This window comes from Mustelus asterias, chromosome 19, assembly GCF_964213995.1.
Source record: "Mustelus asterias chromosome 19, sMusAst1.hap1.1, whole genome shotgun sequence".
In the NCBI taxonomy this organism is placed as follows: domain Eukaryota; kingdom Metazoa; phylum Chordata; class Chondrichthyes; order Carcharhiniformes; family Triakidae; genus Mustelus; species Mustelus asterias.
The window spans coordinates 56,856,542-56,871,033 of record NC_135819.1 but is presented as its reverse complement, the minus strand read 5'-3'; the positions used below and the strand labels follow the sequence as shown (position 1 = coordinate 56,871,033).

At 44.5% G+C, this 14,492-nt stretch overlaps 1 protein-coding gene across 3 annotated transcripts in view; it reads right to left on the bottom strand.

Moving 5' to 3' along the window:
- sema3c (sema domain, immunoglobulin domain (Ig), short basic domain, secreted, (semaphorin) 3C) overlaps positions 1-14,492 on the bottom strand; it is a 303,601-nt gene that overhangs the window by 149,890 nt on the left and 139,219 nt on the right. The window contains exon 1 of one of the 3 annotated variants that reach the window (XM_078235583.1): positions 4-400. The exons of the other annotated variants lie outside the window; for them this stretch is intronic. The gene's annotated coding sequence lies outside the window, so the exon portion shown is untranslated. Of the gene's footprint in view, positions 1-3; positions 401-14,492 lie in introns of those variants that run through there. 3 annotated transcript variants of the gene reach the window in all.

The window sequence follows — 14,492 nt, the reverse complement described above, 5'->3', positions numbered from 1 at the left end:
TACCTCACATTCAGCCATGTGTGATAGTTCCAGCAGTTTTTGGTTTTTTGCCCACTGAAAGCTATTGTTTCACTTCCCACTGTTTACTGCGTTCCTTAGTATGGTCAAAAGCATTCAATGACATCATTCATCAGAAAGTCGCCCAAGCTTAAATAGATTATTAAAACGAGGAGCCTGCACTGGACAAGATCTTGTTCAAAAACCCCAACTTTCAGCCTGACTTAACCACCAGTAGCAACCTGAAGCAAGTTACTCTTCAACCTGGCTGGGTCACGTCCTGCCTGAAAGAACCGGATAAGCTGAAGTTAATGCGCTAAAACTGTAATTCTAAGTGATCGTGCTTCTTCCAGTAACTGAAAGCAGGCATTAATCCTCTTCCAGTTGCTATGCTAATATGTCTGTTTGAATCTGCCAGTCCGTGCCAGCATTCCTGTGTGGAGGCAGCAGACACATAGCACACCAATTAAATGGAGCTCACAAAGCCACTGTAACACCAAGATCCAGAATCCTTTAATATTTAACTTCATCATTTATTGGACAAGCATCAACTGAAGTAATCAGCCAGGAAACGAGACGAATAAAGGGATTCCACATTTTCAGAATTATATATTATTGAGCACTGCACAAATGAAATACAAATCCAGTAAGATTCAGGAAATATTTAAGCACACTTGTCCCAGTGACAACTCTTGACATTTCATTGAACTTTTACATTATGTTTTCCCTTATTAAAAGTATTAAAGTACTTTTGAAGCAGCGGATTGGAGACATTTTTATGAGCATATCCCCTTAAAGAGCTTACCCTATAAATAATCCACGTAATATCCTAAAGACAGCTAATCCTGATGAATTATTAACAGCAGGATTTTTATAAACCTAATCACTAAGCTGAATTACAAGTGGTTTATTGTCTCTTCCTTTGCATCCAATTATTAAGGAAAGAGTTGAATTTATTAGATGTGAGGTGCCAACAATAATGTGCCCACCGGATGGCCAGCCTTGTTCCTTTCAAGGTGAAGAGTGCATTGTATCCGGGCTCATTATACACTGGCTTCAGTAACAGCTGGTGGCACCCGACCCACTGCCATGCCAAAATATTAAATAAACAGAACCGCAGGCATGCCCGCCACTTACCCAGCATGTCCCTGGCACAGTTCCCCACAGGACAGTGCTCAATAGGCAGACATTGGCATCTGTTAATGCAACTCACACATTGTTACGCAGTTGGTACCTCGCTCCTCCTGTGATCTGCTATTCCGCTATTGTGTAAACACGAGAAACAAATTGCTAAATGAAACAAAACTGTCGGTAATATCTATTGTTGACCCCTATTTCATCCTCCCCTCCCAATTGTTTAATGGGTGGGATATTCAATCATATTTTCAAATGGATCAATATTGATTTCCAATGTTTCTATAGAATTTGCTGCTTTTGAATTGTCACTAAATGCCACTGGCACTGTAATGTGTGATGCCACGCTGTGTAATGATGAAAACCGCAGTGATGCATTTTGTTCCCTTGATTAGTTGTGAATTTTCATACACATTGCTTAAAGAGAAGGTCCTGCCAAGCAAACTCCTTTACCACAGAATGCCAATGGTATTTTACATTCCCGTCAGTTAGTGGACCTTTGCCCACTGATGCCAATAACCCCCCGAATTGTGGAAGTTTTAAAGTTTTACTTATTAGTGTCGCAAGTAGGCTTACATTAACACTGCAATGAAGTTACTGTGAAAATCCCCTAGTCGCCACACTTTGGGGCCTGTTCGGGTACACTGAGGGAGAGAGGGATAACCTTTGCATGGTCAATGCACCTAACCAGTCTTTCAGACTGTGGGAGGAAACTGGAGCACCCAGAAGAAACCCAATGCAGACACGGGGAGAACATGCAAACTCCTCACAGACAGTCACCCAAGTCGAGAATCGAACCCGGGTCTCCTGGCCCTGTGAGACAACAGTGATAACCACTGTGCCACCGTGCCACCCCCCCCCCCCCCCCCCCCACTTGTCACAGTGCCAGAGAATATTCCAGAAAAGGATCCCATGAGAAAAGTTGAGGACTCCTGCTTTCAATTGGATTCGATATGGAATATTTTCAACATTTCTCTGGTATATTATTTCACTTCTGAAAGTTGCTATCACTGAATGTGAAAAAGTGGCAATATTAGATGCTAATAGATATGTGAGATTGTGTGTTCTTGATATTCCAATTTCAATTGCAATAATGAATGAGTGCACCGAGTCCAGGGCTGCTAAAAGGAAAGATAACTGGCATACAGTACCACCAATCTCTCATAGCCTTCACATTAATGCCAAGATGTATCCAGGGGACATAAATCCAAAAGAGAATTCAGGATAAGCGCAATACCCAGAATGGTTAGAACTTACGACCACATGGATTTGAGATAAGTGACATTGGTGTGTTTAGAGGGAAATTTGATAAACATCATGAAGGAGAAAGGAATCAAAGACGCTGTTGGTAAGATTGGGTGAAGATGGGTGAAAGGATGCCAGTGCAGAGCTTAAACACCAGTAAAGGCTGGTGGGGCTGAATAGCCTGAATGTTTCTGTGTTCTAAGTTCTACACAAGTTGAGTCTGCTCTTGTGCAGTGCTGTGGAATGTATGTGAAAGGCACTCTATAAATGCGAGTTGTTGTTTATAGAATCCATAGAATCAAAGGCCATTCAGCCCATTGAGTCTGCACCGACAACAATCCCACCCAGACCCTATACCCGTAACCCCACACATTTACCCTGCTAAACACCCTGACAGTAGGGTCAATTTAGCATGGCCAATCAGCCTAACCTGCACATCTTTGGAGTGTGGGAGGAAACCCATGCAGTCAAGGGGAGAATGTGGAGACTCCACACAGACAGTGACCCAAGGCCGGAATTGAACCCGGGTCCCTGGTGCTGTGAGGCAGCAGTGCTAACCACTGTGCCACTGTGCCGCCCCTATTTTGTTGTAAAAAGATGAAGCTCACATGGACAGGAAGACATAGCCCTTCAACAAGTAATGGTCCCCAGTCTCAGAGCCCTACATTTGGGCCAGGCTGGTCCATGTCCACGCAAGGTGAAAACATTGAAATCATTGACGTATGCAGGGATATAGAGTTCATGTTGTAACAAATGTTCCTGCTATGTCTTCAGCAGACTAATATATTTCCCTGCATTGGCAACATCCGCTTGAAGTTCACACCACAGTCAAGTTTGTGTGACCTCAGCAGGATTGTTAGGCTGGGACTCCTGTTGAAAACTCAGATCAGCAGCACTTCGTGTGAAGCAAACAGATTTAATGAGGAAAAATAAAACTACTGCTCTCTCAATGGGAAACAATTGCATTGAGTGACTGAGGTGTGGAATCTGATGACATTCTAAGATTTAACACATTCCAAGTTTATGTTCTTCAGTTATTTTCAGAGTTTTACCTCGGTTAACCCACTGGTAGAAGTTAACCCTTGATTACACTGCGCTTATGAGAGCATGCAGTAACGTACGGGGTCCTGGGAAGGCAGGAGAGAGGAGTGACACCTATCTGGGAACCCAGAGGAATGCTGGGATTGTGGAGGTCCTGCTGAATTCCCCAGCCGTCTTAATTAGAAATGTTTATTCCATTTCCCACGTGGCAACTGGCCACGCAGGGCGGCACGGTAGCACAGTGGTTAGCACTGCTGCTTCACAGCTCCAGGGACCTGGGTTCGATTCCCGGCTCGGGTCACTGTGCGTGTGGAGTTTGCACATTCTCCTCGTGTCTGCATGGGTTTCCTCCGGGTGCTCCGGTTTCTTCCCACAGTCCAAAGATGTGCAGGTTAGGTTGATTGGCCATGCTAAAATTGCCCCTTAGTGTCCTGAGATGGTAGGTTAGAGGGATTAGCGGGTAAAATATGTAGGGATATGGGGCTAGGGCCTGGGTGGGATTGTGGTCGGTGCAGACTCGATGGGCTGAATGGCCTCTTTCTACACTGTAGGATTCTACTCAAACACTGGTAGGCCACTTTCCCCAGTGATTGAGAAGACCAAGGGTCAGTGCCCAGAATGAAGGGGAGATCATGGTTGGGGCGAGAGAGGGATTGCTGGGGTGGTGATGGTGGAGTGTGCAGCTGTGTTGAGAGTGAACACGGTGCAAGAGTGATCAGAGGAAAGAGCGCTCAGAGGGTGTAAGAGCGATCATGGGGTAAGAATGATCGTGTGGGTAAGAGCAATTGTAGGAGTTAAGAGTGATTGTGGGGGTAAGAGCAATCACATTGGGTACAAGTGATTGCAGGGTAATAAGAGTGATTGTGGAGGGTGCAAGAGCAATTGAACATGGAGGAAGATTGTTTGCGGGAGTAAGAGTGATTGCGGGGAGGGTAAGAGATTACGGGGGTAAAAGAGATTATGGGAGTAAAAGCGATTGCAGAGGTAAGAGCAATCATGGTGGTAAGCGTGATCTCAGGGAACTAAGAACGACCCTGGGGGATTAAGAGTGATTGCAGGGGTAAGAGTGGTTGTGGGGGGTTTAAGAGCAATCAATGGGGGTTTAAGAATGATTGCAGGGGCATTAAGAGTTTTTGAGGGGGGTGAGAATGATCAAACGGAGTTTTAAAAAGGTTGTGGAGGTTTAAGAACAGTCAAAGGGGGTTTAAGAATGATTGCTGGGGAGGAGGTTCAGGCATGATCAAAAGGAGTTTAAGAGCGATCGCAGGGTGTGTAAGAGCGATCGTGGGGTATGTAAGAGTGATTGAGGGGGGTAAAAATGATAGAAGGGGGTTTAAGAGCAATTGTGGAGGAGTGATGGGGAAGGAAATGATTTGCAGGAAGACATCACATGGAGAAAGTGATTTCTGGGCACTTTGCAAAGGGGGAAGAAATCTTGGGGAGATTTCTGCCAATGATGTGAAAGACAGAAATGACTATGTTTGCTTTAGGGGCTGAGGGTGAAACATTCCTCCTACTCTTGGCCCTCAAGGGGTGTGTGAAGATTCATCCCAATTAATCCTGTTGGAACAACATCAATCTCTGACACTAAACAGAATCAAACGTGAATCTAAGGACTGAACCATATAAATCAGTATCAAAATATGGTCAATAGCTGAATAGCTCGCTGGATGGATAAATTACCTGAGTATTGGAAATTAATTGATGCATTTTACTGAGCCTTTATAAACCTACCTAGTTTAGTTACTTAACTTGAAAAGGAATGTTACACTTGGGCTAAAGCAAACAGCTTAACATTTCAAGAGTTCCCAAAAGTTATTTAATTTAATCTTAATTCATGCTGGATTGCTCCATCTGTTCTTCCTCCATCATGGTCTGCTGTCAATGATAGTCCAGATGAACAGGGGGCTTTCCTTATCCGGCCAAGAGGTTGAATCACAATTCTTGTGGCATCTGAAGCCACGGTACAATTTCCTTTCCCTCTTCTCCATTTTAAGTATTCATCCATGTATGAACCAGGGATAAAAAACTAAACTGAGATTTCAACTGAGTTATTTTTTCCGAATTAAAAGCTGGCAAGTGAATTTGTGAATTTAGAGACACATGTTTCTCATCTGGTTGGTGGGGAAGGCGTGCTGCCTTGTGATCCGGGAAGGAGCCCAGAGGAGGAACATTCTGCGGAGCAAGGAGCTCAGTTCAACTGCTGCAGCTGTATCATTAGTCCCATCCCAAATGACGCAGCGTAGAAAATGTACTCACTCAGTGAAGAAAAATAAAGTCTGCACTTGCTGTTTCCAAGTGTGGGCTGAATTTTTAAGAATTCATTCATAGGATGTGGGTGTCACTGGCATGGGCAACCCTAATTGCTCTTGAGAAGGTGGTAGTGAGCTGTCTTCTCAAATATCTGACAGCGGTTTGGTCTGACTGTATGGCTTGTTTGGCCATTTCAGAGGGAGGCTAAAAATAAACCACGTTACTATGGGTTTAAAATGAGAGTGGAAATGGTCGAGAGCTTCAAGTTTCTAAGTGTCCAGATCACCAACAATCTGTTCTGGTTCCTCCATGCTGACACTATAGTTAAGAAAGCGCACTAATGCCTCTACTTTCTCAAGCTAAGGAAATTTGGCATGACCGCTATGACTTTCACCACCTTTTACAGATGCACCATCGTTGTATCACAGCTGGGTATGGCTCCTGCTCTGTCAAAGACTGCAAGAAACTACAAAGGGTCGTGAATGAAGCCCAGTCCATCACAAGCCAGCTTCCTGTCCATTGACTCTGTCCACATTTCCTGCTGCCTTGGAAAAACTGCCAGCAAAATCAAGGACCCAAGCACCCGGACATTCTCTCTTCCACCTTCTTTCTTTGGGAAAAAGATACAAAAGTCTGAGGTCACGTCCCAATCGACTCAAGAACAGTTTCTTCCCTGCTGCTATCAGACTTTTGAATGGATCTACCTTATATTAAGCGATTTTTCTCTACACCCTGGCTATGATTGTAACCCTTCATTCTGCACCTTCTCCTTTCCTTTTCCATTTACGGTATTCTTTGTCTGCATAACACGCAAGAAACAATACTTTTCACTGTATACTAAGACATGTGACAATAATAAATCAATTCAAATCAAATCAAAATGTGTTGGCTAGACCAGGTAAGGACAACGGAATTCCTTCCCTAAATGACATTGGAGAACCAGATGGATTTTTTTTGACAAGTTGGTAGCTTTGTGGGCACCGTCAGAGATACCAGTTTCTTAATTATTCAAATTTAAATTCCCCACATGCTTGTGGTGGAATTTGAACTCTCGCCTCTGGATCATTATTCCTGGTCTTTTCGATTACAAATGCAGTAACAAGTCAATTATGCTTCAATATCCACAACTTGAAATGTGTGAATATTCCTGTCATTGGAATTTCACAGCAGGAGGGAAAAGTGGGCTGCACGGTGGCACAGTGGTTAGCACCGCTGTCTCACAGCGCCAGGGACCCAGGTTTGATTCCCGGCATGGGTGACGGTCTGGGTGGAGTTTGCACATTCTTCCTGTGTCTGCATGGGTTTCCTCCGGGTGCTCTGGTTTCCTCCCACAGTCCAAAGATGTGGTGGATTGGCCATGCTAAATTGCCCCTTTATGTCATGGGAATTAGCAGGGTAAATGGGTTATGGGGACAGGGTCTGGGTGGGATTGTGGTCGGTGCAGACTCGATGGGCCAAATGGCCTCCTTCTGCACTGTAGGTATTCTATGATTCTAAGTGGAAGCGGAGTGGAAGGGAAAGGGAGGTGGAAAAGAACAAGGAGAGGGAGGGGAAACAATAGAGGAAGCAGGACAGGAGAGGGGGAGTGCAGTGAAAGAAGGAGTAGGAGGGAGAGAAGGAGGATGGGGAGAAGAGAGGAAGTGTAAGGAGAGGGAAGAAATAGGGGAGGGGGAGAGGACGGACAGGGGAAGTGAGGTGAGGGGAAGAAAGGGAAAAAGAGGAATGGAGGGGAAGGTAGCAGAGGGGAGGGGAAGGGAGCAGTGGGGAGGGGATGGGAGTGGGGAGAAGGGAGCGGAGGAGAGAGGAGGGGAGGGGAGCGGGGAGAAAGGAGCAGAGGAGAGGGGAGAGAAAAGGAGGGGTGAGGAGGGAAGGGAGCAGTGGGGAGGGGATGGGAGCGGGGAGAATGGAGCGGAGGAGAGAGGAGGGGAGGGGAGCGGGGAGAAAGGAGCAGAGGAGAGGGGAGAGAAAAGGAGGGGTGAGGAGGGGAGGGAAGCAAATGGTTTTCCGGGGTCTGATTTGTATTCCATAGATTTCAAGGTGTGAGGTTTGGGCTGATTATAAAATGAGTCAGTGAAGCTGAAAATATTATGCAACTTACCTCAAGTTAATACCAGAAGATCCACTAATTCTGTAAAAATGAATAAATTACTTTGAGTTGGAGACATCCTGGTTCCCAGGTTCATCCAGATATAGTCGCTGCTATTCTGTCTCACAGGCATAACATTAGGAGTTAATTTTGAATCCAATTGCTACTTTCCCAGGAGATCCCCAGCAATATAACAGGGCAGGGACTTGGATTACAAGTCCCCGTTTCGATTTACCTTCATTTATTCCTGGGAACAGAATATTCCCAGACACACGCAGAGGAAAGGGAAGTTTCTCTGATGGCAATCTCCTAAATTTGGTCACCAGCTGTGACTTCAAGGGAAGCGTGCAGAAAAGTAAATTTGCAATCAATAGATTTATTTCCTAGTAAATTGTTACGCTCAGTTGCAGAGAGAATCATTTCAAGCCTGGCTTACAATGGGCAGTAACAAATGAGCTGTTGCCGTGTGGATGAGGGTAAAGTTTGCAGTGTGGATGAAGAATCCATGGCACCATAACACAGGCGGTTATTCGAGTGGGGAGAGTGAAAAGGATGGTGGTAGTGGTAGGGGACAGTGAAGTCAGTGGGACAGATACTGCAATTAAATTAAAATCCTGTGGATGCTGGAAACATGAAATAAAAACAGGAAGTGCTGGAAAAACTCAGCAGATCTGGCAGCATGTGTGGAGAGAGAAACCGTGTTAAAGACCAGGATTTTCCAGTCCCGCTGTAGTGCCTTTCTCCTCAATGGGTCATTCAAATCTTTGTCGACTTCAGCAGGACCGGAAGATCCTACCGGCGGAAGTGGCTGGAAAATCCCACCCAACATTTTGAGTGCAGAATGACTACTTCGGTCCTGAGATCTGTACGATTTACTTTTTGTTACAAAGGGCGAGGGATGTCCTGATATTAAAGATAAAGAGGGAAAGGATCCTCGCTCGGCCAATCTAGAAGTAGAATCAGTTTGGGTGGAGCTAAGAAACAGCAAGAGACAGAAAACTGATGGGAATATTTTATAAGCCCCTAACAGCAGTTGTAGTGTCTGTTAGATTATGAATCAACAAATTAGAGGCCTTACAAGAAAGGTAATGCAGTAATTATGGGGGAGTTTAACCGTCACAAAAACTGTTCCCCTTAACGATCCATCTGCAGAGTGAGAGTCACACGTCCAGGGAACCAATCAGGGAATAGGATGGGGTATCACCCTGGTGAGCTCGGGGTTCTGTTCCAGAATGTTCTTAGGGAGCTGACTGGCAGCCATGAGGTTGCAAGCCTCTGTATTATAATTATATGTAAGGAAATGTTGCAGTTGTTATTTACCTAACGGGTGAACAGCAATTATTACACTAGGCACACCAAATTTGCCGTAATACCGTGGAGGGCAAACTTATGGAATGCATTCAAAATAGTTCTCTGGGTCAGTACGTCAAAGAACAAAGAACAATTCAGCACAGGAACAGGCCCTTCGGCCCATCAAGCCTGCACTGATACATGTTTCTATCCCTCTGTTTGCCTCCCATTCACATGTCTATTAAGATACACCTTGAACATTGCTAACCTGCCCGATTCCACCACCTCCACTGGCAGTGCGTTCCAGGCACCCACCACCCTCTGTGTGAAAAACCTTTCCTGCACATCTCCCCTGAACTTACCATCTTTCACCTTAACCCTGTGCCCTCTTGCAGTCTATCCTAGGAAAAAGCCTCTGACTATCCATCCTAACTATGCCTCTCATAATTTTGTAGACTTCTATCATGTCACCTCTCAGTCTCCATCTTTCCAGTGAAAACAATCCGAGTTTATTCAACCTCTCCTCATACCTAAAACCCTCCAGATCAGGCAACATCCTGGTAAATCTTCATTGCACTCTCTCTAAAGCATCCACATCCTCCTAGTAGTGTGGTGACCAGAACTGCATGCAACACTCCAAATGCAGCCTAACTAAAGTTTTAAACAGCTGTAACAAAACTTGCCAACTTTTATACTCGATGCCCCGGCTGATGAAGGCAAGCATGCCGTATGCCTTCTTCTCCTGCAAGAAGAGAACGAGACCTATGGGTGAAGGTAATAACAAAGTGTTGAATACATCAATGGAAAGCATGTGCTTAAAATTACAAAACTAGTTATTTCCTTGTTCTCTATTATAAATTCCGCCATTTCCGAATGTAAGGGACCTACATTTGTTTTCACTGATCTTTTACTTTTTACATACCCAGAGAAGCTTTTACAGTCTGCTTTTATGTAATTTGCATGTTTACTCTCATATTCTATTTTTCTCCTATTAATCAATCTCTCGATCCTCCTTTGCTGAATTTTCAACTGCTCCCAATTGTCACTTTTTTCCTGTAACTTTATAGGACTGTTCTTTGGATCCAAAACAACCCACAATAATTTTGTAAGCCACAGTTCGACTGCTTTTCTTGTTATGTTCTTGCACCAGGACTGAATGTATAACAGTGATTATCAACCAAAAAAATAAGTTTGAAGTGTATGTACTGTTTAGGGTGGGATTCTCAGGCCGCATGCGCCCCACGACCAAAGATTCCCAAGCTCAGTGGGCCTTTAAGTGGTCTGCTGAACTTCCTGTGTCACCTGCTATGATCTCCTGCGAGACAGGAGATTTTAGGCTGAAATGTCGGAAACACAGCAGCCAATCTGTGCACCACAAGGTCCCACAAACAGCAATGTGATTATAAGTAGAGACTATGGGTGGGATTTTCCAACCCTTCCCGGCGGCAGGATCTTCCAGTCCCACTGATGTCAACTCCTGCAGCGAGTTCCCCGGCGCAGAGGGACAGATGAACCGTGCACCATGCCGTAGACTTTGGCGAGACTGGAAGATCCCGCTGGTGGCTAATAGTGAGCCTGTTTTGGGTGGGGGATGGGGAGACTGTGCTGGAAAATTCCAAGCTTACGCTTTCATTAGTGATGTTGGTTGAGGGATATATATTGGCCAGAATCAGCAATGATTGTTTAAACTCAGCATGAAGTAAATGCCACAGTATTCCAAAACTTGCCTTTCTTTCTTGTTCAGCCAACTCTTTCAGAACGTCACAACCAGGGGAATGCAAAATACAAGCCAAGAAATCAGCCCTATGATCCGAGATGTGGATGAAAATGGAACATCGAGAGGTTTACCTTCCACAGCAGAAAGGATGCACTTCAGGAGCTGAATATTGCAAGCAACCAGATGGAGGAGGAAGAATTGCCATTTAGAGTTCCTCACAGGACAGTCAACACACAATCATACGTCTGCATATGTTCCTATATATAAAATGTTACTGTGCAATAGACCTCCCACATCTACAAAAGGCAAGAAACTCGCAGTGTCCTTATAATTGAAGAAATACAGCTGGTATCCAGACCGGTTTTACCCAGATGACTGATACTCGAAAGCATAGTCATCCAACAATGTGAACTATCAGGAAGCAAGTGACAGGCTGATGCGCTATCAATAAGGCGAAAGACTACCGATATGCCAATATAAGTGTAGGCTTTTATTCACAACAGAATCAGGAGCAGATCCCAACAATAACCGACCTGGACTGAACAAGGGGGAGGAGACAGCCACCTTTATACTAGGTGCTGAGGGGAGGAACCAAACTGGAAGGGGATGTGTCCAGGTATGACAAACACACACAACGGTGGTCCATATAGGACAAAGGCACAACTGAGGTCCACCACACAGGCTAGATCTTGTGGCCAGCACGATTATCCAGAAGATCTGTCCCAGAGTAGCCTCTTCAAATCAGAATAAAGACGTTACGAGTCATACCCTTCTTTCTCCCTCTCTCTCGATATGAAATAGCCTATTTAAGTGAAGAATATTCAATAGCTTCAAGTGACACTTTGACTGAGATGTGTTAAAAATCAATGGAAACCCAATTAGAATCTGATTCTTTGCTACACAGTTCCACACCTAGCAGTGTAAAACTGCTGGTGTTTTCAGGAAATTAATTAGACAAAGCTTAGCATTTGGCTGGATTTTGTAATTGGTGTACCCCTGTCCCCATTATCTACAGCTTAAATTCTCCTCGGTGTTTCACTTCTTTTTCCATATTTTAATGATATTTAATAAAACATTTGTGTTAAAACAGCTTTCATTTTGAGAAATGTGGGGGAAATGAGGTGTACCGGGCATTTTTCACACCTCTTTTCGTCTGGTTTGCTGACCACAAAGGCTGCCTAAATTGTAAAAAAGATTTACAAGGATGTTACCGGGACTGGAAGGTTTGAATTATAAGGAGAGACTGGATAGGCTGGAACTTATTTCCCTGGAGCGCAGGAGGATGAAGGGTGATTTTATAGAGATTTATAAAATCATAAGGGGCCCCAGGATAGGGGAGTCCAAAACTAGAGGGCACAGGTTTAAGGTGAAAAAGTTTATTCACGTTTATTTATTCGTCACAAGGCTTACATTAACACTGCAATTAATTTACTGTGAAATTCCCCTAGTTGCCACAGTCCAGCGCCTGTTCGGGTCAATGTGCCTAACCAGCACATCCTTCAGAACGTGGGAGGAAACCAGAGCACCCGGAGAAAACCCACGCAGACACGGGGAGAACGTGCACACTCCACACAGACAGTGACCCAAGCTGGGAATCGAACCCAGGTCCCTGGCGCTGTGAGGCAGCAGTGTTAAAGGGACCTGAGGGGTAACCTTTTCACACAGAGGGTGATGCGCATATGGAATGAGTTGCCAGTGGAGGTGGTAGAGGCGGGTATAATTACAATATTTAACATACATTTGGACAGGTAAATGGATGGGAAAGGTTTAGAGGGATATGGGCCAAAGGCAGGCAAATGGGACTGGTTCAGTTTAGGAAACCTGGTCGGTATGGATGAGTTGTGCTGAAAGTCCTGTTTCCCTGATGTATATCTCTCTGACTCAATGGGGTGGATCCTCCTGTTCTGCCCGCCATGGGAATCGGAGAGGGCAAGGGGCAGACCATGGAAAGGTCTGTTGACTTTTGGCAGGATTTTCCGGTTTTGGGGCGAGCGTGGTCGGAAAAGCCCACCCTATGATTAATTCAGTGAAATGTGCCAGATATACCAATCAAATGAATTACACTGAAATTCCTCTTGGAAACTCTCATCTGGAAATTCAATGACTCAGTGCCCATTTTCTGGATACAAATGGGAGCCAAAAGTGGCACAAGTTCAATGCACCACCTGCCATTTTGGCAAAGGCAGAAAATGAGGCTTCTGGGAGTGACGCATGGAACTAATGCTCGGCACTTCTTAAAATAGGGGACCACGGCTGTTGAAAGCTGTTTTTTCAAAGTGGAGTTCAGAGAAGCATGACCTACATGTGGCTTAAATAATACTCCTTAAAGGAATCACTGGAGGTTGCCTCAGTGAAGGGACAGTGTGATTATTCCAAGGCAGGATGATGTGTGACTTGGGCAGAAATATGGAGATGGTGGTGTTCCCATGTTTCTGCTGCCCTTGTTCACCTAGGTGATAGATGTTATGCATTTGGAAGGTGTTGTCGAAAGAACCTGAGCGAATTGCTACAGTGCATCTTGTGGATGGTCTACACCGCATGGTGGTGGAGGGAGTGAATGTTTAATGTAATGGATGGGCTGCTTTGTCCTGGATGGTGTTGAACTTCTTGAGTGTTGTTGGAGCTGCACTCATTTGGCAAATGGAGAATATTCCATCATATCTCCTGACTTGTGCCTCACGGACGGGCTTTGGGAAGTTAAGATCTGAGTCACACGCCTCCGAATTCTTAGCCTTTGACCTACACTTGTGGTCACAGTATTTATATGACTGGTCCAGTTCAGTTTCTAGTCAACGGTAACCCCACGGATATTGTTGATGAGTGATTCAGTGATAGTAGTGCCATTGATTGTCAAGAGGAGATGGTTAGATTCTCTCTTGTTGGAGATAACTATTGCCATGAGGCACTCAAATAGCAGATAGCATTTGTACCACACATCAACTCAAACCTGAATGTTGCCCAGGTCTTATAGTTTGCAGGCCTGGGTAGCTTCAATATGTGAGGAGTCACAAATGGTACTGACCAGTTTTCTTTTCCATTCCCAATTAAGGCAATTTTTTACTCTATCAAGCGGGGAAAAAGGATCCAAATCTCCACACTTTTTCCTCTGAACTTCTGTGGTATTTTAGACCAGGATCAGCATTGATACATGATCGTATTCAGCTATTTAATAAAATTTATTTTGGGCCAAAATCAAAAAACAATGTATTTATTGTAACAGAATACCTATCAGGCATCTGGTCAATTAAAGTATTAAAGAATATACTGACAGTGCGCTGGATATGTAAAAAAAACATTTTAAAAAAGTTTCCTAAGAGATTAATGCCACATATAATTAAATCCAGGAACGTAATAAGTTCCTGTGGTTAATGGAAAGTTGATAACTGAGTACGGATTGTAATGGATTTTAAGCTTGTGCCAAAAAACTCATGGCCCAGAAATTCAAACACGTCCTTTTTACTTGGACGAAACCCTGATTGGATAGGCCCAAGGGGCACAATATTCAGCCTAGGGCTTTACTATCATCGAACCAGCAAGCTATGGACAGCTGATAGGCCTCAACAAGTGACTCGTCGGCAAAGAGGAATTTACAATGTGACTGGGTGGTAGTGCAGTGGTTGATGGTGATTGGGAAAGGCAGTGGCTGTGATCTGGTTGAGGGGTGGGAGGCTTGGTGATGGAAGGAGTGCTGCTTGGCAGTTGTTCACATGGTGGCGGAGGGAGTGAATG